Below are 27,500 nucleotides of genomic sequence, written 5' to 3'. Positions count from 1 at the left end.
ATAGATCGCTGTTGTGTCGTTACGTGATCGCTAGATAGCTTTCAAACAGTCCACTCTCGTCAACGACTCTAGGGAGATCAGCGATCTGCATAGCGACCTCGTTGCTCGTTGAGTACTTTTCACATTACTAAACAAAAAACGATTCAGACCTCGGTGGGCGTGCTTCAGCGTTTAATTTACAACGCCCCCCAAAGCGCCGATTGGTGGTCACCGCTGCGCTGTCATTGGCCGGCGGCGTCATTAAAGAGGACGTAATAGCGTTACAGTTTAAATCTCTGGAGCGCCGTGGTTAGCTTCTAAACCAGCATTTTTCTCCCTAGAGACAAAAGTGCATTTTTGGTTAGATTTCGCTATTCGTCCTTCAGCAACCCTCTTGAAGAATCATCATCGTTGGTTATTTTCAAATACCTCCATTTTTAAGATCATCTTAAGAATCAACAGTGCAAATTTTTTTATATTTTTTCTCCATAACTTTCGGAATTTTCGCAACGTCAAAGGTAAGTTTATTTTGGTTCCAAAGTTTTATTTTTTTTTTTATGCCCTTTTTTTTTTGTTTTATTTTATCGTTTTATTTTAGTTTAGTGTAGAAACCGCGCCCGCCCCCATTTTTGTAATTGTTGAATGGGATACCTTTCTAGGACAGCGACCAAGCTTATGCGATTCAAACTCTTTTTTATTGTGTCTATGTTCATTTTGTCCATATGCACATGTCCGAGCAGCCATTTTAGTTTTGAAACCGCGCCCGCCCCCATTTTTGTAATTGTTGAACGGGATACCTTTCTAGGACAGCGACCTAGCTTATGCGATTCAAACTCTTTTTTATTGTGTCTATGTTCATTTTGTCCATATGCACATGTCCGAGCAGCCATTTTAGTTTTGAAACCGCGCCCGCCCCCATTTTTGGAATTGTTGAACGGGATACCTTTCTAGGACAGCGACCAAGCTTATGCGATTCAAACTCTTTTTTATTGTGTCTATGTTCATTTTGTCCATATGCACATGTCCGAGCAGCCATTTTAGTTTTGAAACCGCGCCAGCCCCCATTTTTGTAATTGTTGAACGGGATACCTTTCTAGGACAGCGACCTAGCTTATGCGATTCAAACTCTTTTTTATTGTGTCTATGTTCATTTTGTCCATATGCACATGTCCGAGCAGCCATTTTAGTTTTGAAACCGCGCCCGCCCCCATTTTTGGAATTGTTGAACGGGATACCTTTCTAGGACAGCGACCAAGCTTATGCGATTCAAACTCTTTTTTATTGTGTCTATGTTCATTTTGTCCATATGCACATGTCCGAGCAGCCATTTTAGTTTTGAAACCGCGCCCGCCCCCATTTTTGGAATTGTTGAACGGGATACCTTTCTAGGACAGCGACCTAGCTTATGCGATTCAAACTCTTTTTTATTGTGTCTATGTTCATTTTGTCCATATGCACATGTCCGAGCAGCCATTTTAGTTTTGAAACCGCGCCCGCCCCCATTTTTGGAATTGTTGAACGGGATACCTTTCTAGGACAGCGACCAAGCTTATGCGATTCAAACTCTTTTTTATTGTGTCTATGTTCATTTTGTCCATATGCACATGTCCGAGCAGCCATTTTAGTTTTGAAACCGCGCCCGCCCCCATTTTTGTAATTGTTGAACGGGATACCTTTCTAGGACAGCGACCTAGCTTATGCGATTCAAACTCTTTTTTATTGTGTCTATGTTCATTTTGTCCATATGCACATGTCCGAGCAGCCATTTTAGTTTTGAAACCGCGCCCGCCCCCATTTTTGTAATTGTTGAATGTGATACCTTTCTAGGACAGCGACCTAGCTTATGCGATTCAAACTCTTTTTTATTGTGTCTATGTTCATTTTGTCCATATGCACATGTCCGAGCAGCCATTTTAGTTTTGAAACCGCGCCCGCCCCCATTTTTGGAATTGTTGAACGGGATACCTTTCTAGGACAGCGACCTAGCTTATGCGATTCAAACTCTTTTTTATTGTGTCTATGTTCATTTTGTCCATATGCACATGTCCGAGCAGCCATTTTAGTTTTGAAACCGCGCCCGCCCCCATTTTTGGAATTGTTGAACGTGATACCTTTCTAGGACAGTGACCAAGCTTATGCGATTCAAACTCTTTTTTATTGTGTCTATGTTCATTTTGTCCATATGCACATGTCCGAGCAGCCATTTTAGTTTTTAAACCGCGCCCGCCCCCATTTTTGTAATTGTTGAACGGGATACCTTTCTAGGACAGCGACCTAGCTTATGCGATTCAAACTCTTTTTTATTGTGTCTATGTTCATTTTGTCCATATGCACATGTCCGAGCAGCCATTTTAGTTTTGAAACCGCGCCCGCCCCCATTTTTGGAATTGTTGAACGGGATACCTTTCTAGGACAGCGACCAAGCATATGCGATTCAAACTCTTTTTTATTGTGTCTATGTTCATTTTGTCCATATGCACATGTCCGAGCAGCCATTTTAGTTTTGAAACCGCGCCCGCCCCCATTTTTGTAATTGTTGAACGTGATACCTTTCTAGGACAGCGACCTAGCTTATGCGATTCAAACTCTTTTTTATTGTGTCTATGTTCATTTTGTCCATATGCACATATCCGAGCAGCCATTTTAGTTTTGAAACCGCGCCCGCCCCCATTTTTGGAATTGTTGAACGGGATACCTTTCTAGGACAGCGACCTAGCTTATGCGATTCAAACTCTTTTTTATTGTGTCTATGTTCATTTTGTCCATATGCACATGTCCGAGCAGCCATTTTAGTTTTGAAACCACGCCCGCCCCCATTTTTGGAATTGTTGAACGGGATACCTTTCTAGGACAGCGACCAAGCTTATGCGATTCAAACTCTTTTTTATTGTGTCTATGTTCATTTTGTCCATATGCACATGTCCGAGCAGCCATTTTAGTTTTGAATACGCGCCCGCCCCCATTTTTGGAATTGTTGAACGGGATACCTTTCTAGGACAGCGACCTAGCTTATGCGATTCAAACTCTTTTTTATTGTGTCTATGTTCATTTTGTCCATATGCACATGTCCGAGCAGCCATTTTAGTTTTGAAACCACGCCCGCCCCCATTTTTGGAATTGTTGAACGGGATACCTTTCTAGGACAGCGACCTAGCTTATGCGATTCAAACTCTTTTTTATTGTGTCTATGTTCATTTTGTCCATATGCACATGTCCGAGCAGCCATTTTAGTTTTGAATACGCGCCCGCCCCCATTTTTGGAATTGTTGAACGGGATACCTTTCTAGGACAGCGACCAAGCTTATGCGATTCAAACTCTTTTTTATTGTGTCTATGTTCATTTTGTCCATATGCACATGTCCGAGCAGCCATTTTAGTTTTGAAACCGCGCCCGCCCCCATTTTTGTAATTGTTGAACGTGATACCTTTCTAGGACAGCGACCTAGCTTATGCGATTCAAACTCTTTTTTATTGTGTCTATGTTCATTTTGTCCATATGCACATGTCCGAGCAGCCATTTTAGTTTTGAAACCGCGCCCGCCCCCATTTTTGGAATTGTTGAACGGGATACCTTTCTAGGACAGCGACCTAGCTTATGCGATTCAAACTCTTTTTTATTGTGTCTATGTTCATTTTGTCCATATGCACATGTCCGAGCAGCCATTTTAGTTTTGAAACCGCGCCCGCCCCCCTTTTTGGAATTGTTGAACGGGATACCTTTCTAGGACAGCGACCAAGCTTATGCGATTCAAACTCTTTTTTATTGTGTCTATATTCATTTTGTCCATATGCACATGTCTGAGCAGCCATTTTAGTTTTGAAACCGCGCCCGCCCCCCTTTTTGGAATTGTTGAACGGGATACCTTTGTAGGACAGCGACCCAGCTTATGCGATACAAACTCTTTTTTATAAAATGTATGTCCGTACCTAAATGAAAGAGTTCTCACCATTTCCTTTCTTTTTTATTACAGATGGCATCAAGTAGCCAAGTTGCAAACAGCCAAGACTTCATACGCCTATTTATTGAGATGTATCGGTCACTGCCCTGCCTCTGGAAGGTGAAGTCTCCAGACTACAGTAACAAATACAAGAAGAAGGTTGCATATGAAAAACTTGTACAGCTATATCAAGAAAATCACCCTAGCGAAACGGTTGATGAGGCTGTTATTAAAAAAAAAATTCAAGCTCTACACACTGTGTTCAAGAAGGAATTGAACAAGGTGGAAAAGTCTACAAGGTCTGGGGCGGGTACCGATGAAGTGTATGTTCCGAAGTTGTGGTACTACAACTTGCTGGAGTTTACGCGAGACCAGGAAATCCCCAGGGTTATGCACTGTTCTATGTCACTGCCACAAGAGGAAGAAACAGTGACACGGCCTGATTCCCCTCTAGTCGATGTAAGTATGTTTTGGGTTTCCCTCCAATAACCTATGATACATATATATGTACATGGTACAGTTGAGTTTTATTCATTAAGTTGATGATTTGAAACTTTGTTCACAGCTGATACCTCTTCATTTTAATTTGGTTTATCATAACATAATTTCTACAAATTGTCGATGTCAGTACATAGCCAGTACCAATGTTCACACCCCCTCTTAATAAATTATTTTTATGTGTTTACAAAACACTCATTTTACTTTTTCTGTGTTTTAACCTTGTTTTTCTGTTCTTGCAGCATGTAACAGAAGAGGTGTCACCTACACCATGTGTAATTCCTGAAACCCCTGCAACATCAAACCCAACCGACGAGGAGGCAGAGGAGGCAAGTGTGTCCGTGGGAGCGTACACTGTGCAAAGGCGTAACCCTGTGAGTAGAAAAAGAAAGGCCACCGCTCCACCTTTTCCTGAGTTTGTCGATATAGCAAAGAACTTATTGGTGCTGCAGGAAAAGCAAGCCATTGGGGGCTTTGCACACATGGTGGACGAAAGACTTCGGTCTCTGGACGTTACGCAAAGGCTTCAGGCTGAGAGAATTATATTTGAAGTGCTAAATAAAGCTGCTGTTGGACAACTAAAAGACAGTTATATTCTGGTGGATTCCCAAGCAATGTCAATAACCCCATGGCCGCAGACACAAGAACTGGTAACAAGCACGCCAAGAAGGGTGATTCAGCCGCTACACAGCATGAACTTTGGAACCCCACATTTGCAGTCTGGCCCATTCATAAATCCTGGAAGGCAGCAACTGAATGACTCAGACTTTAGTTACACTCAATTATAGTTTTTATGTTTACTTGTTGTATTAACAAAATTGTTTGGTTTTTCTTTTTTGTTTGTTTATAAAAAATAAAAATTGAAATTTAAATTTTTGCATTACACATGACTACAATTTCAAGTCCTTTCTAGACTGAGACAAAAATTGTTTTGCCAATTAGGCTTTTTAATTTCTTTCTTTAAGACTGATTTTTAAACAAACCATTTTAGTTTAACATATGTCAACATGACATAGACAATTTTTGTAAACAAAAAAAAAAAAAATTAAATGTTATCACCCTGCGGTTGGGCTGCCACAAATTGGTCCAGCATCACTCCGAGTTGGTGTAACGCAGACATCGCCCTCCTGTGTGCTGCCAAGAGTTCAGGTAAGGTTGGTATTTCTGTTGAGGAAATTTACATTGTTGATGGCGGTTTTGTAAATGTGCATGCATACGGTGCCATAGTATGTGGAGCAGCATATGGTGGCATAATGTGGGTTTGGTAGCAAATGGGGCCATATCCTATGGATCGCAATATGGGGCCATAGTGTTAAGTGGCAGCAGATGGGTGCATACGGTTCATGCTTGTGGTCAAACACTTACGTTTTTGTTGCGCCTCTGACTCTTCAGATGAGGAGATAACAGCCCTTCCACGTCGAGTGGCAACACGTACTAGAAAAGAAAATGTCTAAATAAAGAATATGCCAGCAACTGTTACACAAATTATAATTTCTCACATGCTTAACAAAAAAAAAAAAATTGATTACCGGAGGTCGAGTCAGCTCCAGCTTCCTGGAGTGATACTGGAGAAAACACACCAATTGGGGATGAAGTGGAGGAAGCAATTTGTGGTTGAGGCGTTGAGGGGGGCGAGGGGGTCCTTACGGGCTCAGGTATCTAAAAATATGAAATTGAGCATTGAACATTTCCAAAGCGGTGAAAACATAGAAAAAAAGAAACGGTATTGTAATACTCCATTATTGTTTCCTCCCTGGAATAAACTTTGGTTTTTATTTACCGTTCGGCTTATGTGAACCATGACTTCTTCCCCCCCCCTATTCTTGTAATTTTCAACCCAATAAAAATACTAATAACATGAACAAACGCATTTTATACACTTACGGACTCTGCTTCAGGAGATGCTTGCACCGCCGGGCTTGCGTGTGCTGCGGGGGCTATTGGTGCTGCAGGTGCTGATGGGGCCGGGGCCGCCGCATGCGCCGCTGTTTGAAAAAAAACAAAACTGAGCGCAAAACCACTTTTATTTGCGTTGTGCAATTTCACATGTGCGAATCAAATTATATATTTTTTTTTTTTACACTGTAAACCCTGTTGAAAAAAAAAAAAAAAAAAAACATATGTTTAAAACATACTATGTGGAACACTCACCTCGGTCCCTCCGCACTTGTTGTTGGAGGCTGGTGAGGAGGTCTCTTGAGCGAAAGCGCAGATCTGCCAGTTTTTTCCTGATTTGCGTTGTGGTGCGCTCAACTCCGAACCGGCGTAACAGTCCTCGCCTGATCCTCCGCAACACAGCCCGCTTGTGTCTCATGGGGTGTGCATGCGCCTGTCCACACGCATAATCGCGCCTCTCCATCTCCTGTACCAGGAAACGCATTTCAGCCTCCCCCCAAGGTGTAGCTCTCTGTCTACCAGCCATTGCTTCCTGTTTTGCTTTCACAACGCAGCAGGGACGGCCACAAGAACGTCGTGACGTCACGACGTTTTCCCGCCTCATTTGGTGACGCTACTGCGTACTTTTAGTTATGGTACTACTGCGCGCTTATCGGTGACGCTATAGAGTCCACTTAGGCTGGTTTCACATTTGCGTTTTTTAGCGCTGGAAAAAAACGCATACGTGCGCATGCGATTTTTCCCCTATATTTAACATGGGTGCGCATACCTGCGCGCTGGCATGCGCACGTATGCGATTTTCATGCGCTGCGTTTTTTTGGGGTGTGCGTTGGTATTTTCCAGACGCAGCATGTTGCATTTTTTGGCCCTGGAAAAAAGCGCATGCGCACGTATGCGCACGTTTTGCGCTAAAAATGGCCATTATAGCCTATGGATGCGCATACGTGCGCACTGGCATGCGCAGGTATGCGTTTTTTTAGCGCTGCGTTTTTTGGGTGGTGTCCACTTTTTATCCTAGTTATAATCTTCTAAAGTAAAAAAAAAAAAGTCTATATAAAGGAGGTGCCTGCCAAAACTCTGCCACTACTACACTGACAGATTGAAGAGCAGACAGTCAACCAAGAACCCATTATATCAGCGAAGAATGTGAGTATATTACATTATATGCCTGTCCTTTTAAATTATGTATGTACTAATGATTTTTATTATTTTTACATGCAGTATGTCTTCAGAATCCGAGTATTCCCCATCGCGGCAGGAATTGGCGCAAGCAGACCGTGAGGTGATTATTTTCGTGCATCTGGTAAGTATATCTGCTGCTTCTCCAAATCTCTTACGTTTTTTTCAACTTTTTTAAGACATCGTCATCATCTGTGGACGGGACTAGTGAGGGCGAAGAGCAGGAGCAGCGAAGCCAAGTCCCGGTGGTGATACGGAATGTAAGTATCAAATGATTTGTAATGTTCTTTATTTTTTATCTTCTATTTTTACTCTTTTTTTTGTTTCTTTTTTTGTAACTTTTTATTCAATTTAAATTTGATTATTCTAATGAATGTGTTTTGTCTAGGTTCCACAACGGGATGAAGACGTCTACCTGGATAATGAGCAGCTCATCAGCCTGGTCCAGGAGCGTTCGCCGTTGTGGGACAGCCGTGACCGGCTGTACAAGGACAATGTGGTGACCCGGCGGCTATGGAATGAGGTGGCCGCAGCGTTGATGGATGGCTGGGACAGCGCCACAGCATCCTCCAAAAAGGCGTTTAGTGAGTATTTCCCTGCTCTGTATTGTGCCGCAGTGACTGTTGTCCTTGACGGCACTGTTGGGTTTCGTGCTAGGCATATTCTAGCAGGAAACCCAACAGTGTCATCGGGGTCTACAGTGACTGCTTTGAGTATTGTATTGCTACATTGTGCCTCAGTGACTGTTGTCCTTGATGGCACTGTTGGGTTTTGTGCTAGGCGTATTCTAGCAGGAAACCCAACAGTGTCATCGGGGTCTACAGTGACTGCTTTGAGTATTGTATTGCTACATTGTGCCTCAGTGACTGTTGTCCTTGACGGCACTGTTGGGTTTCGTGCTAGGTGTATTCTAGCAGGAAACCCAACAGTGTCATCGGGGTCTACAGTGACTGCTTTGAGTATTGTATTGCTACATTGTGCCTCAGTGACTGTTGTCCTTGACGGCACTGTTGGGTTTCGTGCTAGGTGTATTCTAGCAGGAAACCCAACAGTGTCATCGGGGTCTACAGTGACTGCTTTGAGTATTGTATTGCTACATTGTGCCGCAGTGACTGTTGTCCTTGACGGCACTGTTGGGTTTCGTGCTAGGTGTATTCTAGCAGGAAACCCAACAGTGTCATCGGGGTCTACAGTGACTGCTTTGAGTATTGTATTGCTACATTGTGCCGCAGTGACTGTTGTCCTTGACGGCACTGTTGGGTTTCGTGCTAGGTGTATTCTAGCAGGAAACCCAACAGTGTCATCGGGGTCTACAGTGACTGCTTTGAGTATTGTATTGCTACATTGTGCCGCAGTGACTGTTGTCCTTGACGGCACTGTTTTTTTTTTATCAACAGTGGACAAAGTCCGAACACGTTGGCGTTCGATCAAGGACCGCTTCAACAGTGATGTTCGTGCTGAGGGCCAGGTTCGCAGTGGATCTGCGTCAAGGACCAGAACTAGATACCGTCACTATCACGCGTTGCAGTTCCTAAGACCGGTCCTTGCCACGAGATCGTAAGTATTATACATTTTGGGTTTTTATTTTTATTAATCTGTGTTTTTCTAATCCACAGCTGATGCTTCTTGTAAAGGCATGGTAGTAATGATTTTCCTTTCTTCCACAGCACCTGGAGCAGCACCCTGCAACCTGGCCCTGGAGCGGTCCTTCCTCGGACGTCCTCTGACCCGTCCCAGCCATCCGACAGCCAGGAAGCACCTTGCAGGTCAACCACACACACAGCTGGTGACCAGGAAGCTGGGCCATCAGGTGTTCCCCTGTCCCAGGTCTCTGCCACTGGTTATGCGGGCACTACCCGCCAGCGGCAGAGGGCCTTGGACAGGAATGTCTTGCCCGAGTTTATGCATTTGAGCGAGACATTTAATTCCAGCCTCAAGTCACTGTCCGACAGAGTTGAAAGCGGTTTTGCACTCATGGAACGTGGTTTTAACCACTTTGAACACCGCTTCAATTCTGTAGAACAGCGCCTTGACCGTCTGGAGGCCGACCTCAACAGACCAGCACACCATTTTTTTAGTAAGATTGAAAAGGGCATGGCGGAACACCTTAGTCCTGATCAACAGCTGAATGTGCTGCAGGCCTGCAACAATGCTTTCTTGCAGGCTATGCAGCATAATCGGTACGGTCAGCAGTCAGTGGTGTCCTTTCCACCTGTGCCACCATTGACTCGCTTCACCTCACTACCGACTTGTGCTGCATACCACTGCACGGACACCTCTATTCAAAGCCAGGACACCCACCGTTACACCACCACAAGTCTGAGTGCAGCTGGTCACTTCACCGACACCACCATGGCAAGCGCTGCTCCTGTCTGGAGCACCACCGCCAATCCCATGCATGCGTGGAGCTCAGCCACCACTAGGCAAACATGGAACAGCCCTGCCGCTACAACAACATGTAGTAGCCCTGCCACCACCACTCTGCAAACCTGGACCATCACAGCCGCCACCAGTCCTCCTGCAAGGACGAGCACTGACAACGAAGAGCAGCAGCAGCCACCTCAGCAGCAGCAGCCACCTCAGCAGCAGCCACCTCAGCAGCAGCAGCAGCCACCTCAGCAGCAGCAGCAACCACCTCAGCAGCAGCAGCCACTTCAGCAGCAGCCGCCACCTCAGCAGCAGCAGCCACCTCAGCAGCAGCCGCCACCTCAGCAGCAGCCGCCACCTCTGCAGCAGCAGCCGCCACCTCAGCAGCAGCAGCCATACCAGCAGACGGGGGACCTACATTCCATATTTGCCCCTAGTTCAAGGCGAAATCAATCAAGGCGGGCATTGGGCCAAAGTCGGTCCAGGCACACAAGCCTACGGCGACATGCCATTACAACTAATGTACCTGAACAGATTTCCTCTCCTCCAAGTGTTCCTAGTTTAATTCCCTTAACTGGACTACCTTCCCCCACAAGTTTTGTTGCCCCTTCCCCTCAAACACCGTCTTCAACTGCAAGTGTTGCATATTCCCTGCACACCCCCAAATTGAAACCATCTGCCCCCAAACGCCGTAAAAAATAATTTTTAGGTTTATTTTTGTGATAAAAAATAAATTTACATTTGTGGTTCACCATTACTAAGTTTCATTAATGTTGTTTGCGCCGCTCACACACACTGATGGGTAAATACATGTTAAAAACCAACCCAAGGCCTAGTATAGTCATATGTGAAATAACATGGACTAGTATAGTCATACCAAGGCCTAGTGTAATAACTCGAGTTTTACCAACTTGGATCTGGTTTCATGAAAAACAAACTGTTGAAACTTGTCTTAAAAATAAGTTTCTTTCTAGTTTCACCAGTTTGTTTTTTGTGAAACAAGATGCTAGTTGTTAAAAATCGAGTTATTACAGTAGGCCTTGGTATGACTATACTAGGCCGTGGTATTTCACATATGACTATACTAGTAGGCCCAAGGCCTACTATACTCATATTTGAAATACCACGGCCTAGTACAGTCATTCCAAGGCCTAGTGTAATAACTCTAGTTTTACCAACTAGAATCTGGTTTCATGAAAAACAAACTGTTGAAACTTGTCTAAAAAATAAGTTTCTTTCTAGTTTCACCAGTTTGTTTTTTGTGAAACAAGATGCTAGTTGTTAAAAATCGAGTTATTACAGTAGGCCTTGGTATGACTATACTAGGCCGTGGTATTTCACATATTACTATACTACTAGCCCCAAGGCCTACTATACTCATATTTGAAATACCACGGCCTAGTATAGTCATTCCAAGGCCTAGTGTAATAACTCTAGTTTTACCAACTAGAATCTGGTTTCATGAAAAACAAACTGTTGAAACTTGTCTAAAAAATAAGTTTCTTTCTAGTTTCACCAGTTTGTTTTTTGTGAAACAAGATGCTAGTTGTTAAAAATCGAGTTATTACAGTAGGCCTTGGTATGACTATACTAGGCCGTGGTATTTCACATATTACTATACTACTAGCCCCAAGGCCTACTATACTCATATTTGAAATACCACAGCCTAGTATAGTCATTCCAAGGCCTAGTGTAATAACTCTAGTTTTACCAACTAGAATCTATTTTCATGAAAAACAAACTGTTGAAACTTGTCAAGTTTCACCCGTTTGTTTTTTGTGAAACAAGATACTAGTTGGCCAAAATCGAGTAGGCCTTGTTATGACTATACTAGGCCGTGGTATTTCACATATGAATATACTAGTAGGCACAAGGCCTAATATACTCATATTTGAAATACCACGGCCTAGTATAGTCATTCCAAGGCCTAGTGTAATAACTTGTAATGGAGCAGATTACATGAGCAGATTACATTCATCCACTCAATGCTGACTTGTATTCCCCATGGACTTTCATTGGGGTTGGGTTTTGAGGGTTGTGTTTTGAGAAAATCACATACTTTGTTTTAAACTAGTTGCACAATTTTCTCTTGAAAAAAAATGGTTTCCTGATTCATGGCCTGCAGCTTTGCTCATTCCAATATATTTCACGCAGACTAGCAATGCTGCATTTTAACTCATATGTGTATTTACCTGCCCAGGTGTGTGAACATAAAAAAATTCAGTTATACATGGGAAGTTTTTTAATTAATTGGAGTTTAAAAAATATAGTGCACTCAGTAATGGTATCAAATAAGGATTTTTATTACCATAAACAAACAACAACATTACACCATTTCATCTTGCCAGTGCACCCGTCCTACATCAGAAATAAAGTAGGCCGCAAATTTGTCCCTCATTTGGCCAACTTCAACGGATGACCTGAGAGTGTGCTGAGTGAATTCAGGCAATGGGTTAGGAGCATCATCGTCCAGTTCAAAGGTCGGGTGCTCTTTAGCCATCACAAAGTTATGTAGAACCACACAGGCCTTCACCACCTCATCGACTGTTTCAAGTTTAAGATTAATGGCCGTGCCCAGAATTCGCCATCTGGAAACAAGAATCCCAAAAGCACACTCGACAGTTCTTCTGGCCCTGGTCAGCCTGTAATTAAATATTTTTTTGGTGTGGTCCAAGTCCCGGCTGGAGTAGGGTTTCAGTAAGTTTCCGCACATTTGAAAAGCCTCATCGCCAACCATTACAAAGGGCAGTGGCGGAGCTTCGGTGTGAGGAAGAGGCCGTGGCATAGGGAAATTAAATTGGTTGCCATACAACCTCCGGCCCATGTCTGAGTTTTTAAAAGCCTGTGAGTCATTACCACGGCCAAATGCTCCAATGTCCACTGCTACAAACATACAGTACATCCGGCATCCGCAATCGCAATGAGTACTATTGAAAAGTACTTTTTGTAATTATAGTACTCAGATCCCGTTCTTTGGGGTTTGATGATCCGTATGTGTTTCCCATCAACAGCTCCCAAACAGTTGGGAAAATTGCATACTGTCCAGAATTTGTCAGCAATTTCCATCCACTTTTCAGCGGTGGGCAGGGGCATAAATTCTGGGCAAAGAACATTCCAGAGAGCCCGGCAGGTGTCAGCAACAATTCCAGACAAGGTAGAGATTCCAATACGGTACTGGAAGTGTAGTGAAGATAGGGTTTCTCCAGTCGCCAGGAATCTGTGAACAGACAAAGAAGTAAAATTAATATTTATGTATATTATTTTTAAAAACTATAAAATAAAATATTAGTACATTCACGAAAACTAATTACCCAAGGTTTTGAATACTAAATTTACAAAAAAAAACATCAGACCACACCCCTTGGTTTTTAAAACATACCGTAATGTCACCAGTAGCCGTTCCTCAGGAGGAATCGCACGACGGAGCTGTGTGTCCTGTCTCCGGATGGATTGTTGGACACGAGCAAGCAAATCCATGAAACTTTCGTGGGACATCCGGATATAATCTGTAAATTTCTCCGGGTTTGCCCGTAGCTCGCTGTAGAGGGTGTGGTATGACCCACGGCTCTCCCGGAGTTCAACAATCGGATGTATCTACATACGCCGCCGTCTTCGCTGCCTCTCTCTCTTCCTTTGTTCATGGCAAGCAACTGCATACGCCTGAGCCATCGCGATGTCCAAATCCAAGTTGAAGTGAAAACTCTTCCAGCGCAGATCCATGGTCACGAGAAGAATCAAGCAAATGTGAAGAATACTGTAGACAGGGTCTATATATTAACATACCACACCCACAATGAAGTCCCATTGGTCTTGTGTGTTGTTGAATGGTTGTTTTTTCATTTTTGTGGGGTTTTTCAAAAATCTGTAAAAAAACGCTAACGCACAAAAAACGCATACAAACGCGCAAAAACGCTGCGTTTTTTTCCTGCATGCGCATAAAAATGCTTGAAAAAAACGCAGCGTTTGTATGCATTTGTATGCGTTTTTTTAATGCGTTTTTTTGCGGGAAAAACGCGCTGCAAAAAAAAGCAAGTGTGAAACTAGCCTTAAGGGCGGTTGTAAAATGGCGTGTTAACGGTTCGCTACAGTGCTGATACTGTGTCGCAGGGCTATGTTATCTTTTTTTTCTTTTAAAAACCAGTAACACTTTGAAAAGTAGCAACTATGTGAATTTATTGTTGTTTTTATCACACAAGAATGAAATAAACACGTTAAATAAACACTTTTGCTGTCTAGATTTCATGCTGCCAAGTAACAGCACCAGGCCCATTAAAATATTGGCAGTATTGGTCCCTGCAGGCCTTAGCATCATCACGGTTTCTTCCCCTTGCCAGTGCTTGAAGTCCAGGTACTGCGGGATCATTGTCGCGCCACCTACCACGAAGAACCTGACCATTTGTAGTGTCAACAGAGTCCACAAAGGCAGGCGGAGTGTAATCATTCGCATCACGGCGCCGCAGAAAATTGTGCAGCACGCAACAAGCCATAACGACCGAGTCAATGGATTCCAACTTTAGGTTTATGGGTGTGTGGAAAATCCGAAAGCGGCTGGCCATGATGCCAAACGCATTCTCAACAACCCTTCGTGCCCTTGACAAACGGTAGTTAAATATACGTGTTTGCTCCGTCACACTTTTTTGTTGGTACGGTTTCAGCAGATTCGCATGCAGCGCGAAGGCTTCATCACCGACAAAAACAAAGTTGAGGTTGGCGGTTGTCTCTGTGTTGGGAGGCAGGTTCAGGTCACAATTGGTCAATCGCTCTCCAAAAAGTGTATGTTCTAACACTCCACCATCTGAAACCCTGCCGTTCATGCCAACATCAACATTTATGAACTCGTAGTTTGCATTAACAAGGGCCATAAGGATTACACTAAAATAGCCCTTATAATTGTAAAAATATGATCCACTGTTCGGCGGTTGGGTGATCCTCACATGTTTACCATCCAAAGCCCCCCCACAGTTTGGGAACTGCCAAAGCCGCTCAAAATCAGAGGCAATATTTTTCCACTCCGCCACTGTTGTAGGAAACTGGATGTAGCTCCTGAGGCTTTGAACTATGGCATTGCATGTTTCAGGAATCAAACTGCTGAGCAGTGACAAAGAAACGGCAGAAGAAAATTGCAGATCTTTCAGTGATCGTCCGGTGGCCAGGAATCTCAGCGTCACGGTCAATCGTTCGTCTACCGGCACAGCAGCTCGCATTTTGGTATTTCTCCTTTCAATCAATGGCGTCACCCTGGCTAGTAAAAATTTGAAAGAGTCCTCTGACATCCGCAGATAGTTCTTGAAATCCTGAGGATTGTTCTCCTGCAGTTCTCTTACGAGCTGCATGTGTGAGAATTCGGACCTCTTCGCCAACCACTCGCTGGTCCACATGCGCCGCTTTCTTTTGGACCGCCTTTCTTGCATCTGTGCCTCTTCATGTAGCCGACCAGCCTCCAACACCAAAGCAGCAGCCACAATAGCACGCTCTGCGCCGTTCATGATATACAAACTGCAACATAAAATAAAATCAATAGACGATTTGGTAACAAGAGCTTCATTTGTATAAAGCCAACTCAATAATCATTAACAGTATTACTCTAAAAAAAAAAGGCATGGTACTATTGAAATACATACCTGGCAAACAGAGTTGTTCTTTTGATGAATAAAATGAATCCACTAATAAAAGCGCAATAGCGATTGCAATAGGGACGCCGAAGCAACCGCGCTGTGAAAGCCATTAAAATATAAACGCTGTAGCGACTCACACTGGAACGTTTAAGCCAAACCGGTTAACATCCAATATGCATGGGAACAAAGTGTTGAATGAGGCGTTCCAGCGTTGTCTTTTATAGCTTTTTTGTCAGATACATTTCCCACATTGTCAGCGCTGTGAAGACCAATAGGGAAGAGGAGGCGTGGCCGGTAAGTCACGCCTGTGTCGCTGAGCCATGCGTCGTTATTGACGTCGCTCATCGTTTTTAAAGCTTCAAACACAACGATAATTACTGGACAGCGGGACGTCAGCGATGGAAAAATGTACCTGCACATTCGAGCACGATCAGCGATAGCCGATGGGGGGTCCGGTTGCTGCTACCTTTCACACTTAACGAGATCGCTAGCGTGATCGCTGTCGCGTCACAATATCGGTGTCGCTTGAGCGATATCATTAGCGATCTCGCTTAGTGTAAAACCCCCTTTAGAGAAAAATCAAAAACACTTCCTGAAGCCATTTTGGCTTCAAATCCTTGTCAGATTCACCCACTTGGAAAGAGTGTTATGTGAATATTGACTCAAGTCACAGAGTATGAGATTGCTTGGTATGACATGGACAATGAGTGATATAGACAATTTTAATTTTTGCTAATGCTCCTTGATTGACAGCTAAGACCATGGTATTCCATGAATCCTTGAACTCTTTTTTTGTCTTTTATTATGTGGATTTTAAATTGCTTGTTTCATCATAAACATTGGGCAACGTCGATCTGAGTGCAGATAGAAAAATCAAAATGTGTGCCAGGTTCCACTGAGAATTAAACTCAGATCACTGGATTCAAAGACCAGAGCGCTAACCATTACACCATGGAACCAACCATGCCACAGTCATGGCTGCGGCTTGTTGTGCTGAATAAAGCATATGAAATCGTGAACGATGACGAAAACAGGCTCCAAAGCTGCAGTGCAAATCTGCAATCATACACAATGGTAAATTGATATCTTATAACCTTTCATTCCACAAATTTACCAACATTTCCACGATATCACAGCTAGGACAGTTTGAAATGTTGATGAAAAGTGGCTAGTAAAAAGATTGCTGTATCTGTTACTTGGAAAAAGTGTGAAAAAAATAAATTGCAAAACTTATACTGTTAGAAAACTGTTCATCCAGTAGTCGATAAAGATTAGCATTGCATGGTAAAAGGCTTCATCTGAGAGATAATTTAAGGTTTGTGCAAATCAAAGTGCATGTCCCAGTCCATTAGCCAGGACAGCGGTCTGTGGCTGCTGGACAAGATCAAGAGAAAAACCTCTTACCTGATGGCACCCACGGTGCTTCTTTTGATTAGCGGCAACTCGCACATGTAATGTTGCTACAGAATAGATTATCTAAAGAACAGTCAAAGATAAAGTCAGTTTGGTCCTGGAAACTCGCTCCATCACAGATCACTGTCATGGGGAATAGACTAGTAAACATGCAAATTGAACAACAAAGACAAAAGGTCAAAAAGATAATGAAACATAGACGTAGTCGGCAGGATTTGAACCTGCGCGGGGAGACCCCAATGGATTTCTAGTCCATCGCCTTAACCACTCGGCCACAACTACTCAGACGTCAAGATGTTATGAGTTTCACACACGTTTTCTAATAGCACCATGATCAAGCTCAGTGATCAACCCTCTGGAAGACATCTCAGAAAATGAAAAGAAAATACAAGGTCTCAGTAAAATGCAAAAATCTGATTTAAAGTCATCATCAATGGGAACCATTCACAGTTTAAAGCTTTTCCCATTTCATAATGTGGATTTGGAGTCAGTCAGCTCCAAAAACATCCTTAAAAATAATCCGAAAATGCTGAGAAGACTGAACATAATCATTTCCATGTAAAAAAGACTTGATGTTCATTTGATCAGGCTTTGGAGCGTCTATTAACCATGTCAAGTTTCCAAAAATGTCCAGCGGTTAACTGAAATTACCAAATCAATCTTCTGCTGTTTTTCACTTTGAACAGCTCCATACCTATAATACAAGTCAACGGTAAGGTTCGAAAGACCCTATAAAGGGTCCTGATTGACTTTTGTGTGCTACAAAAAAAGCCACAAAACACATTCAAAAGACGCCGAAAAGAATTTTTAGAAAAACACCACCAAAAATGTTTATAAGGCACTTTAGGAAATTCTGAAAAACACAAGAAAAGATGGCTTAGAGAAAAATCAAAAACACTTCCTGAAGCCATTTTGGCTTCAAATCCTTGTCAGATTCACCCACTTGGAAAGAGTGTTATGTGAATATTGACTCAAGTCACAGAGTATGAGATTGCTTGGTATGACATGGACAATGAGTGATATAGACAATTTTAATTTTTGCTAATGCTCCTTGATTGACAGCTAAGACCATGGTATTCCATGAATCCTTGAACTCTTTTTTTGTCTTTTATTATGTGGATTTTAAATTGCTTGTTTCATCATAAACATTGGGCAACGTCGATCTGAGTGCAGATGGAAAAATCAAAATGTGTGCCCAGGTTCCACTGAGAATTAAACTCAGATCACTGGATTCAAAGTCCAGAGTGCTAACCATTACACCATGGAACCAACCATGACACAGTCATGGCTGCGGCTTGTTGTGCTGAATAAAGCATATGAAATCGTGAACGATGGCGAAAACAGACTCCAAAGCTGCAGTGCAAATCTGCAATCATACACAATGGTAAATTGATATCTTATAACCTTTCATTCCACAAATTTACCAACATTTCCACGATATCACAGCTAGGACAGTTTGAAATGTTGATGAAAAGTGGCTAGTAAAAAAATTGCTGTATCTGTTACTTGGAAAAAGTGTGAAAAAAATAAATTGCAAAACTTATACTGTTAGAAAACTGTTCATCCAGTAGTCGATAAAGATTAGCATTGCATGGTAAAAGGCTTCATCTGAGAGATAATTTAAGGTTTGTGCAAATCAAAGAGCATGTCCCAATCCATTAGCCAGGACAGCGGTCTGTGGCTGCTGGACAAGATCAAGAGAAAAACCTCTTACCTGATGGCACCCAAGGTGCTTCTTTTGATTAGCAGCAAGTCGCACATGTAATGTTGCTACAGAATAGATTATCTAAAGAACAGTCAAAGATAAAGTCAGTTTGGTCCTGGAAACTCGCTCCATCACAGATCACTGTCATGGGGAATAGACTAGTAAACATGCAAATTGAACAACAAAGACAAAAGGATAATGAAACATAGACGTAGTCGGCAGGATTTGAACCTGCGCGGGGAGACCCCAATGGATTTCTAGTCCATCGCCTTAACCACTCGGCGACAACTACTCAGACGTCAAGATGTTATGAGTTTCACACACGTTTTCTAATAGCACCATGATCAAGCTCAGTGATCAACCCTCTGGAAGACATCTCAGAAAATGAAAAGAAAATACAAGGTCTCAGTAAAATGCAAAAATCTGATTTAAAGTCATCATCAATGGGAACCATTCACAGTTTAAAGCTTTTCCCTCTTCATAATGTGGATTTGGAGTCAGTCAGCACCAAAAACATCCTTAAAAATAATCCGAAAATGCTGAGAAGACTGAACATAATCATTTCCATGTAAAAAAGACTTGATGTTCATTTGATCAGGCTTTGGAGCGTCTATTAACCATGTCAAGTTTCCAAAAATGTCCAGCGGTTAACTGAAATTACCATATCAATCTTCTGCTGTTTTTCACTTTGAACAGCAACATACCTATACTACAAGTCAACGGTAAGGTTCGAAAGACCCTATAAAGGGTCCTGATTGACTTTTGTGTGCTACAAAAAAAGCCACAAAACACATTTAAAAGACGCCGAAAAGAAATTTAGAAAAACACCACCAAAAAAGTTTATAAGGCACTTTAGGAAATTCTGAAAAACACAAGAAAAGATGGCTTAGAGAAAAATCAAAAACACTTCCTGAAGCCATTTTGGCTTCAAATCCTTGTCAGATTCACCCACTTGGAAAGAGTGTTATGTGAATATTGACTCAAGTCACAGAGTATGAGATTGCTTGGTATGACATAGACAATGAGTGACATAGACAATAAGTGATATAGACAATTTTAATTTTTGCTAATCCTACTTGATTGACAGCTTTGACCATGGTATTCCATGAATCCTTGAACTCTTTTTTTGTCTTTTATTATGTGGATTTTAAATTGATTGTTTCATCATAAACATTGGGCATCGTCGATCTGAGTGCAGATGGAAAAATCAAAAGGAGTGCCCAGGTTCCACTGAGATTTGAAGTCAGATCACTGGATTCAAAGTACAGAGTGCTAACCATTACACCATGGAACCAACCATGACACAGTCATGGCTGCGGCTTGTTGTGCTGAAAAAAGCATATGAAATCATGAACGATGGCGAAAACAGGCTCCAAAGCTGCAGTGCAAATCTGCAATCATACACAATGGTAAATTGATATCTTATAACCTTTCTTTCCACAAATTTACCAACATTTCCACGATATCACAGCTAGGACAGTTTGAAATGTTGATGAAAAGTGGCTAGTAAAAAGATTGCTGTATCTGTTACTTGGAAAAAGTGTGAAAAAAATAAATTGCAAAACTTATACTGTTAGAAAACTGTTCATCCAGTAGTCGATAAAGATTAGCATTGCATGGTAAAAGGCTTCATCTGAGAGATAATTTAAGGTTTGTGCAAATCAAAGTGCATGTCCCAGTCCATTAGCCAGGACAGCGGTCTGTGGCTGCTGGACAAGATCAAGAGAAAAACCTCTTACCTGATGGCACCCACGGTGCTTCTTTTGATTAGCGGCAAGTTGCACATGTAATGTTGCTACAGAATAGATTATCTAAAGAACAGTCAAAGATAAAGTCAGTTTGGTCCTAGAAACTCGCTCCATCACAGATCACTGTCATGGGGAATAGACTAGTAAACATGCAAATTGAACAACAAAGACAAAAGGTCAAAAAGATAATGAAACATAGACGTAGTCGGCAGGATTTGAACCTGTGCGGGGAGACCCCAATGGATTTCAAGTCCATCGCCTTAACCACTCGGCCACAACTACTCAGACGTCAAGCTGTTATGAGTTTCACACACGTTTTCTAATAGCACCATGATCAAGCTCAGTGATCAACCCTCTGGAAGACATCTCAGAAAATGAAAAGAAAATACAAGGTCTCAGTAAAATGCAAAAATCTGATTTAAAGTCATCATCAATGGGAACCATTCACAGTTTAAAGCTTTTCCCTCTTCATAATGTGGATTTGGAGTCAGTCAGCTCCAAAAACATCCTTAAAAATAATCCGAAAATGCTGAGAAGACTGAACATAATCATTTCCAAGTAAAAAAGACTTGATGTTCATTTGATCAGGCTTTGGAGCGTCTATTAAACATGTCTAGTTTCCAAAAATGTCCAGCGGTTAACTGAAATTACCATATCAATCTTCAGATGTTTTTCACTTTGAACAGCTCCATACCTATAATACAAGTCAACGGTAAGGTTCGAAAGACCCTATAAAGGGTCCTGATTGACTTTTGTGTGCTACAAAAAAAGCCACAAAACACATTTAAAAGACGCCGAAAAGAATTTTTAGAAAAACACCACCAAAAATGTTTATAAGGCACTTTAGGAAATTCTGAAAAACACAAGAAAAGATGGCTTAGAGAAAAATCAAAATCACTTCCTGAAGCCATTTTGGCTTCAAATCCTTGTCAGATTCACCCACTTGGAAAGAGTGTTATGTGAATATTGACTCAAGTCACAGAGTATGAGATTGCTTGGTATGACATAGACAATGAGTGATTTTGCTAATCCTCCTTGATTGACAGCTAAGACCATGGTATTCCATGAATCCTTGAACTCTTTTTTTGTCTTTTATTATGTGGATTTTAAATTGCTTGTTTCATCATAAACATTGAGCATCGTCGATTTGAGAGCAGATGGAAAAAACGAAATGAGTGCCCAGGTTCCACTGAGATTTGAACTCAGATCACTGGATTCAAAGTCCAGAGTGCTAACCATTACACCATGGAACCAACCATGACACAGTCATGGCTGCAGCTTGTTGTGCTGAATAAAGCATATGAAATCGTGAACGATGGCGAAAACAGGCTCCAAAGCTGCAGTGCAAATCTGCAATCATACACAATGGTAAATTGATATCTTATAACCTTTCATTCCACAAATTTACCAACATTTCCACGATATCACAGCTAGGACAGTTTGAAATGTTGATGAAAAGTGGCTAGTAAAAAGATTGCTGTATCTGTTACTTGGAAAAAGTGTGAAAAAAATAAATTGCAAAACTTATACTGTTAGAAAACTGTTCATCCAGTAGTCGATAAAGATTAGCATTGCATGGTAAAAGGCTTCATCTGAGAGATAATTTAAGGTTTGTGCAAATCAAAGTGCAAGTCCCAGTCCATTAGCCAGGACAGCGGTCTGTGGCTGCTGGACAAGATCAAGAGAAAAACCTCTTACCTGATGGCACCCACGGTGCCTCTTTTGATTAGCGGCAAGTCGCACATGTAATGTTGCTCCAGAATAGATTATCTAAAGAACAGTCAAAGATAAAGTCAGTTTGGTCCGAGAAACTCGCTCCATCACAGATCACTGTCATGGGGAATAGACTAGTAAACATGCAAATTGAACAACAAAGATAAAAGGTCAAAAAGTAATTGAAACATAGACGTAGTCGGCAGGATTTGATGCTGCGCGGGGAAACCCCAATGGATTTCTAGTCCATCGCCTTAACCACTCGGCCACGACTACTCAGACATAACGCTGTTATGAGTTTCACACACGTTTTCTAATAGCTCCATGATCAAGCTCAGTGATCAACCCTCTGGAAGACATCTCAGAAAATGAAAAGAAAATACAAGGTCTCAGTAAAATGCAAAAATCTGATTTAAATTCATCATCCATGGGAACCATTCACAGTTTAAAGCTTTTCCCTCTTCATAATGTGGATTTGGAGTCAGTCAGCTCCAAAAACATCCTTAAAAATAATCCGAAAATGCTGAGAAGACTGAACATAATCATTTCCAAGTAAAAAAGACTTGATGTTCATTTGATCAGGCTTTGGAGCGTCTATTAACCATCTCAAGTTTCCAAAAATGTCCAGCGGTTAACTGAAATTACCATATCAATCTTCAGATGTTTTTCACTTTGAACAGCTCCATACCTATAATACAAGTCAACGGTAAGGTTGGAAAGACCCTATAAAGGGTCCTTATTGACTTTTGTGTGCTACAAAAAAAGCCACAAAACACATTCAAAAGATGCCGAAAAGAATTTTTAGAAAAACACCACCAAAAATGTTTATAAGGCACTTTAGGAAATTCTGAAAAACACAAGAAAAGATTGCTTAGAGAAACATCAAAAACACTTCCTGAAGCCATTTTGGCTTCAAATCCTTGTCAGATTCACTCACTTGGAAAGAGTGTTATGTGAATATTGACTCAAGTCACAGAGTATGAGATTGCTTGGTATGACATAGACATTGAGTGATATAGACAATTTTAATTTTTGCTAATCCTACTTGATTGACAGCTTTGACCATGGTATTCCATGAATCCTTGAACTCATTTTTTGTCTTTTATTATGTGGATTTTAAATTGCTTGTTTCATCATAAACATTGGGCATCGTCGATCTGAGTGCAGATGGAAAAATCAAAATGTGTGCCCAGGTTCCACTGAGATTTGAAATCAGATGACTGGATTCAAAGTTCAGAGTGCTAACCATAACACCATGGAACCAACCATAACACAATTATGGCTGCGGCTTGTTGTGCTGAATAAAGCATATGAAATCGTGAACGATGGCGAAAACAGGCTCCAAAGCTGCAGTGCAAATCTGCAATCATACACAATGGTAAATTGATATCTTATAACCTTTCATTCCACAAATTTACCAACATTTCCACGATATCACAGCTAGGACAGTTTGAAATGTTGATGAAAAGTGGCTAGTAAAAAGATTGCTGTATCTGTTACTTGGAAAAAGTGTGAAAAAATAAATTGCAAAACTTATACTGTTAGAAAACTGTTCATCCAGTAGTCGATAAAGATTAGCATTGCATGGTAAAAGGCTTCATCTGAGAGATAATTTAAGGTTTATGCAAATCAAAGTGCATGTCCCAGTCCATTAGCCAGGACAGCGGTCTGTGGCTGCTGGACAAGATCAAGAGAAAAACCTCTTACCTGATGGCACCCACGGTGCTTCTTTTGATGAGCGGCAAGTCGCACATGTAATGTTGCTCCAGAATAGATTATCTAAAGAACAGTCAAAGATAAAGTCAGTTTGGTCCAAGAAACTCGCTCCATCACAGATCACTGTCATGGGGAATAGACTAGTAAACATGCAAATTGAACAACAAAGATAATAGGTCAAAAAGTTATTGAAACATAGACGTAGTCGGCAGGATTTGACGCTGCGCGGGGAAACCCCAATGGATTTCTAGTCCATCGCCTTAACAACTCGGCCACGACTACTCAGACGTCAAGCTGTTATGAGTTTCACACACGTTTTCTAATAGCTCCATGATCAAGCTCAGTGATCAACTCTCTGGAAGACATCTCAGAAAATGAAAAGAAAATACAAGGTCTCAGTAAAATGCAAAAATCTGATTTAAATTCATCATCCATGGGAACCATTCACAGTTTAAAGCTTTTCCCTCTTCATAATGTGGATGTGGAGTCAGTCAGCTCCAAAAACATCCTTAAAAATAATACTAAAATGCTGAGAAGACTGAACATAATCATTTCCAAGTAAAAAAGACTTGATGTTCATTTGATCAGGCTTTGGAGCGTCTATTAACCATCTCAAGTTTCCAAAAATGTCCAACGGTTAACTGAAATTACCATATCAATCTTCAGATGTTTTTCACTTTGAACAGCTCCATACCTATACTACAAGTCAACGGTAAGGTTCGAAAGACCCTATAAAGGGTCCTGATTGACTTTTGTGTGCTACAAAAAAAGCCACAAAACACATTCAAAAGACGCCGAAAAGAATTTTTAGAAAAACACCACCAAAAATGTTTGTAAGGCACTTTAGGAAATTCTGAAAAACACAAGAAAAGATGGCTTAGAGAAAAAACAAAAACACTTCCTGAAGCCATTTTGGCTTCAAATCCTTGTCATATTCACGCACTTGGAAAGAGTGTTATGTGAATATTGACTCAAGTCACAGAGTATGAGATTGCTTGGTATGACATAGACAATGAGTGATATAGACAATTTTAATTTTTGCTAATCCTACTTGATTGACAGCTTTGACCATGGTATTCCATGAATCCTTGAACTCATTTTTTGTCTTTTATTATGTGGATTTTAAATTGCTTGTTTCATCATAAACATTGGGCATCGTCGATCTGAGTGCAGTTGGAAAAATCAAAATGTGTGCCCACATTCCACTGAGCTTTGAACTCTGATCACTGGATTCAAAGTTCAGAGTGCTAACCATAACACCATGGAACCAACCATAACACAGTTATGGCTACGGCTTGTTGTGCTGAATAAAGCATATGAAATCATGAACGATGGCGAAAACAGGCTCCAAAGCTGCAGTGCAAATCTGCAATCATACACAATGGTAAATTGATATCTTATAACCTTTCATTCCACAAATTTACCAACATTTCCACGATATCACAGCTAGGACAGTTTGAAATGTTGATGAAAAGTGGCTAGTAAAAAGATTGCTGTATCTGTTACTTGGAAAAAGTGTGAAAAAAATAAATTGCAAAACTTATACTGTTAGAAAACTGTGCATCCAGTAGTCGATAAAGATTAGCATTGCATGGTAAAAGGCTTCATCTGAGAGATAATTTAAGGTTTGTGCAAATCAAAGTGCATGTCCCAGTCCATTAGCCAGGACAGCGGTCTGTGGCTGCTGGACAAGATTAAGAGAAAAACCTCTTACCTGATGGCACCCACGGTGCTTCTTTTGATTAGCGGCAAGTCGCACATGTAATGTTGCTCCAGAATAGATTATCTAAAGAACAGTCAAAGATAAAGTCAGTTTGGTCCTGGAAACTCGCTCCATCACATATCACTGTCATGGGGAATAGACTAGTAAACATGCAAATTGAACAACAAAGATAAAAGGTCAAAACGATATTGAAACATAGACGTAGTCGGCAGGATTTGAACCTGCACGGGGATACCCCAATGGATTTTTAGTCCATCGCCTAAACCACTCGGCCACAACTACTCAGACGTCAAACTGTTATGAATTTCACACACGTTTTCTAATAGCACCATGATCAAGCTCAGTGATCAACCCTCTGGAAGACATCTCAGAAAATGAAAAGAAAATACAAGGTCTCAGTAAAATGCAAAAATCTGATTTAAAGTCATCATCATCAATTGGAACCATTCACAGTTTAAAGCTTTTCCCTCTTCATAATGTGGATTTGGAGTCAGTCAGCTCCAAAAACATCCTTAAAAATAATCCGAAAATGCTGAGAAGACTGAACATAATAATTTCCAAGTAAAAAAGATTTGATGTTCATTTGATCAGGCTTTGGAGCGTCTATTAACCATCTCAAGTTTCCAAAAATGTCCAGAGGTTAACTGAAATTACCATATCAATCTTCAGATGTTTTTCACTTTGAACAGCTCCATACCTATAATACAAGTCAACGGTAAGGTTCGAAAGACCCTATAAAGGGTCCTGATTGACTTTTGTGTGCTACAAAAAAAGCCACAAAACACATTCAAAAGACGCCGAAAAGAATTTTTAGAAAAACACCACCAAAAATGTTTATAAGGCACTTTAGGAAATTCTGGAAAACACAAGAAAAGATGGCTTAGAGAAAAATCAAAAACACTTCCTGAAGCCATTTTGGCTTCAAATCCTTGTCAGATTCACCCACTTGGAAAGAGTATTATGTGAATATTGACTCAAGTCACAGAGTATGAGATTGCTTCTTACAACATATACAATTTTAATTTTTGCTAATCCTACTTGATTGACAGCTTTGACAATGGTATTCCATGAATCCTTGAACTCTTTTTTTGTCTTTTATTATGTGGATTTTAAATTGCTTGTTTCATCATAAACATTGGGCATCGTCGATCTGAATGCAAGTGGAAAAATCCAAATGTGTGCCCAGGTTCCACTGAGATTTGAACTCAGATCACTGAATTCAAAGTCCAGAGTGCTAACCATTACACAATGGAACCAACCATGACTCAGTCATGGCTGCGGCTTGTTGTGCTGAATAAAGCATATGAAATCGTGAACGATGGCGAAAACAGGCTCCAAAGCTGCAGTGCAAATCTGCAATCATACACAATGGTAAATTGATATCTTATAACCTTTCATTCCACAAATTTATCAACATTTCCACGATATCACAGCTAGGACAGTTTGAAATGTTGATGAAAAGTGGCTAGTAAAAAGATTGCTGTATCTGTTACTTGGAAAAAGTGTGAAAAAAATAAATTGCAAAACTTATACTGTTAGAAAACTGTTCATCCAGTAGTCGATAAAGATTAGCATTGCATGGTAAAAGGCTTCATCTGAGAGATAATTTAAGGTTTGTGCAAATCAAAGTGCATGCCCCAGTCCATTAGTCAGGACAGCGGTCTGTGGCTGCTGGAAAAGATCAAGAGAAAAACCTCTTACCTGATGGCACCCACGGTGCTTCTTTTGATTAGCGGCAAGTCGCACATGTAATGTTGCTACAGAATAGATTATCTAAAGAACAGTCAAAGATAAAGTCAGTTTGGTCCGAGAAACTCGCTCCATCACAGATCACTGTCATGGGGAATAGACTAGTAAACATGCAAATTGAACAACAAAGATAAAAGGTCAAAAAGTGATTGAAACATAGACGTAGTCGGCTGGATTTGCAACTGCATGGGGAGACCCCAATGGATTTCTAGCCCATTGCCTTAACCACTCGGCCACGACTACTCGGACGTCAAACTGTTA

At 41.3% G+C, this 27,500-nt stretch overlaps 9 non-coding genes across 9 annotated transcripts; all 9 read right to left on the bottom strand.

The window, feature by feature from the left end:
- Positions 1-16,359: 16,359 nt before the first annotated feature.
- Positions 16,360-16,431, bottom strand: TRNAQ-UUG (transfer RNA glutamine (anticodon UUG)). Its single transcript has one exon. It is a non-coding gene; the product is annotated as a tRNA-Gln (tRNA).
- A 654-nt stretch (positions 16,432-17,085) lies between these two features.
- Positions 17,086-17,167, bottom strand: TRNAS-AGA (transfer RNA serine (anticodon AGA)). The gene has a single exon. It is a non-coding gene; the product is annotated as a tRNA-Ser (tRNA).
- Positions 17,168-18,082: 915 nt separating this feature from the next.
- On the bottom strand, positions 18,083-18,154 carry TRNAQ-UUG (transfer RNA glutamine (anticodon UUG)). The gene has a single exon. It is a non-coding gene; the product is annotated as a tRNA-Gln (tRNA).
- Positions 18,155-18,800: 646 nt separating this feature from the next.
- Positions 18,801-18,882, bottom strand: TRNAS-AGA (transfer RNA serine (anticodon AGA)). Its single transcript has one exon. It is a non-coding gene; the product is annotated as a tRNA-Ser (tRNA).
- A 1,656-nt stretch (positions 18,883-20,538) lies between these two features.
- Positions 20,539-20,620, bottom strand: TRNAS-UGA (transfer RNA serine (anticodon UGA)). Its single transcript has one exon. It is a non-coding gene; the product is annotated as a tRNA-Ser (tRNA).
- Positions 20,621-21,519: 899 nt separating this feature from the next.
- TRNAQ-UUG (transfer RNA glutamine (anticodon UUG)) lies at positions 21,520-21,591 on the bottom strand. The gene has a single exon. It is a non-coding gene; the product is annotated as a tRNA-Gln (tRNA).
- A 654-nt stretch (positions 21,592-22,245) lies between these two features.
- On the bottom strand, positions 22,246-22,327 carry TRNAS-AGA (transfer RNA serine (anticodon AGA)). The gene has a single exon. It is a non-coding gene; the product is annotated as a tRNA-Ser (tRNA).
- Positions 22,328-25,690: 3,363 nt separating this feature from the next.
- Positions 25,691-25,772, bottom strand: TRNAF-AAA (transfer RNA phenylalanine (anticodon AAA)). Its single transcript has one exon. It is a non-coding gene; the product is annotated as a tRNA-Phe (tRNA).
- Positions 25,773-26,674: 902 nt separating this feature from the next.
- Positions 26,675-26,746, bottom strand: TRNAQ-UUG (transfer RNA glutamine (anticodon UUG)). The gene has a single exon. It is a non-coding gene; the product is annotated as a tRNA-Gln (tRNA).
- Positions 26,747-27,500: the final 754 nt, after the last annotated feature.

The sequence above is a fragment of the Dendrobates tinctorius genome, unplaced genomic scaffold (assembly GCF_039654945.1).
Source record: "Dendrobates tinctorius isolate UK_male_01 unplaced genomic scaffold, ASM3965494v1 ptg000048l, whole genome shotgun sequence".
Classification (NCBI taxonomy): domain Eukaryota; kingdom Metazoa; phylum Chordata; class Amphibia; order Anura; family Dendrobatidae; genus Dendrobates; species Dendrobates tinctorius.
The sequence above is the reverse complement of the archived record's forward strand: the minus strand, read 5'-3'. Positions and strand labels throughout refer to the sequence as shown.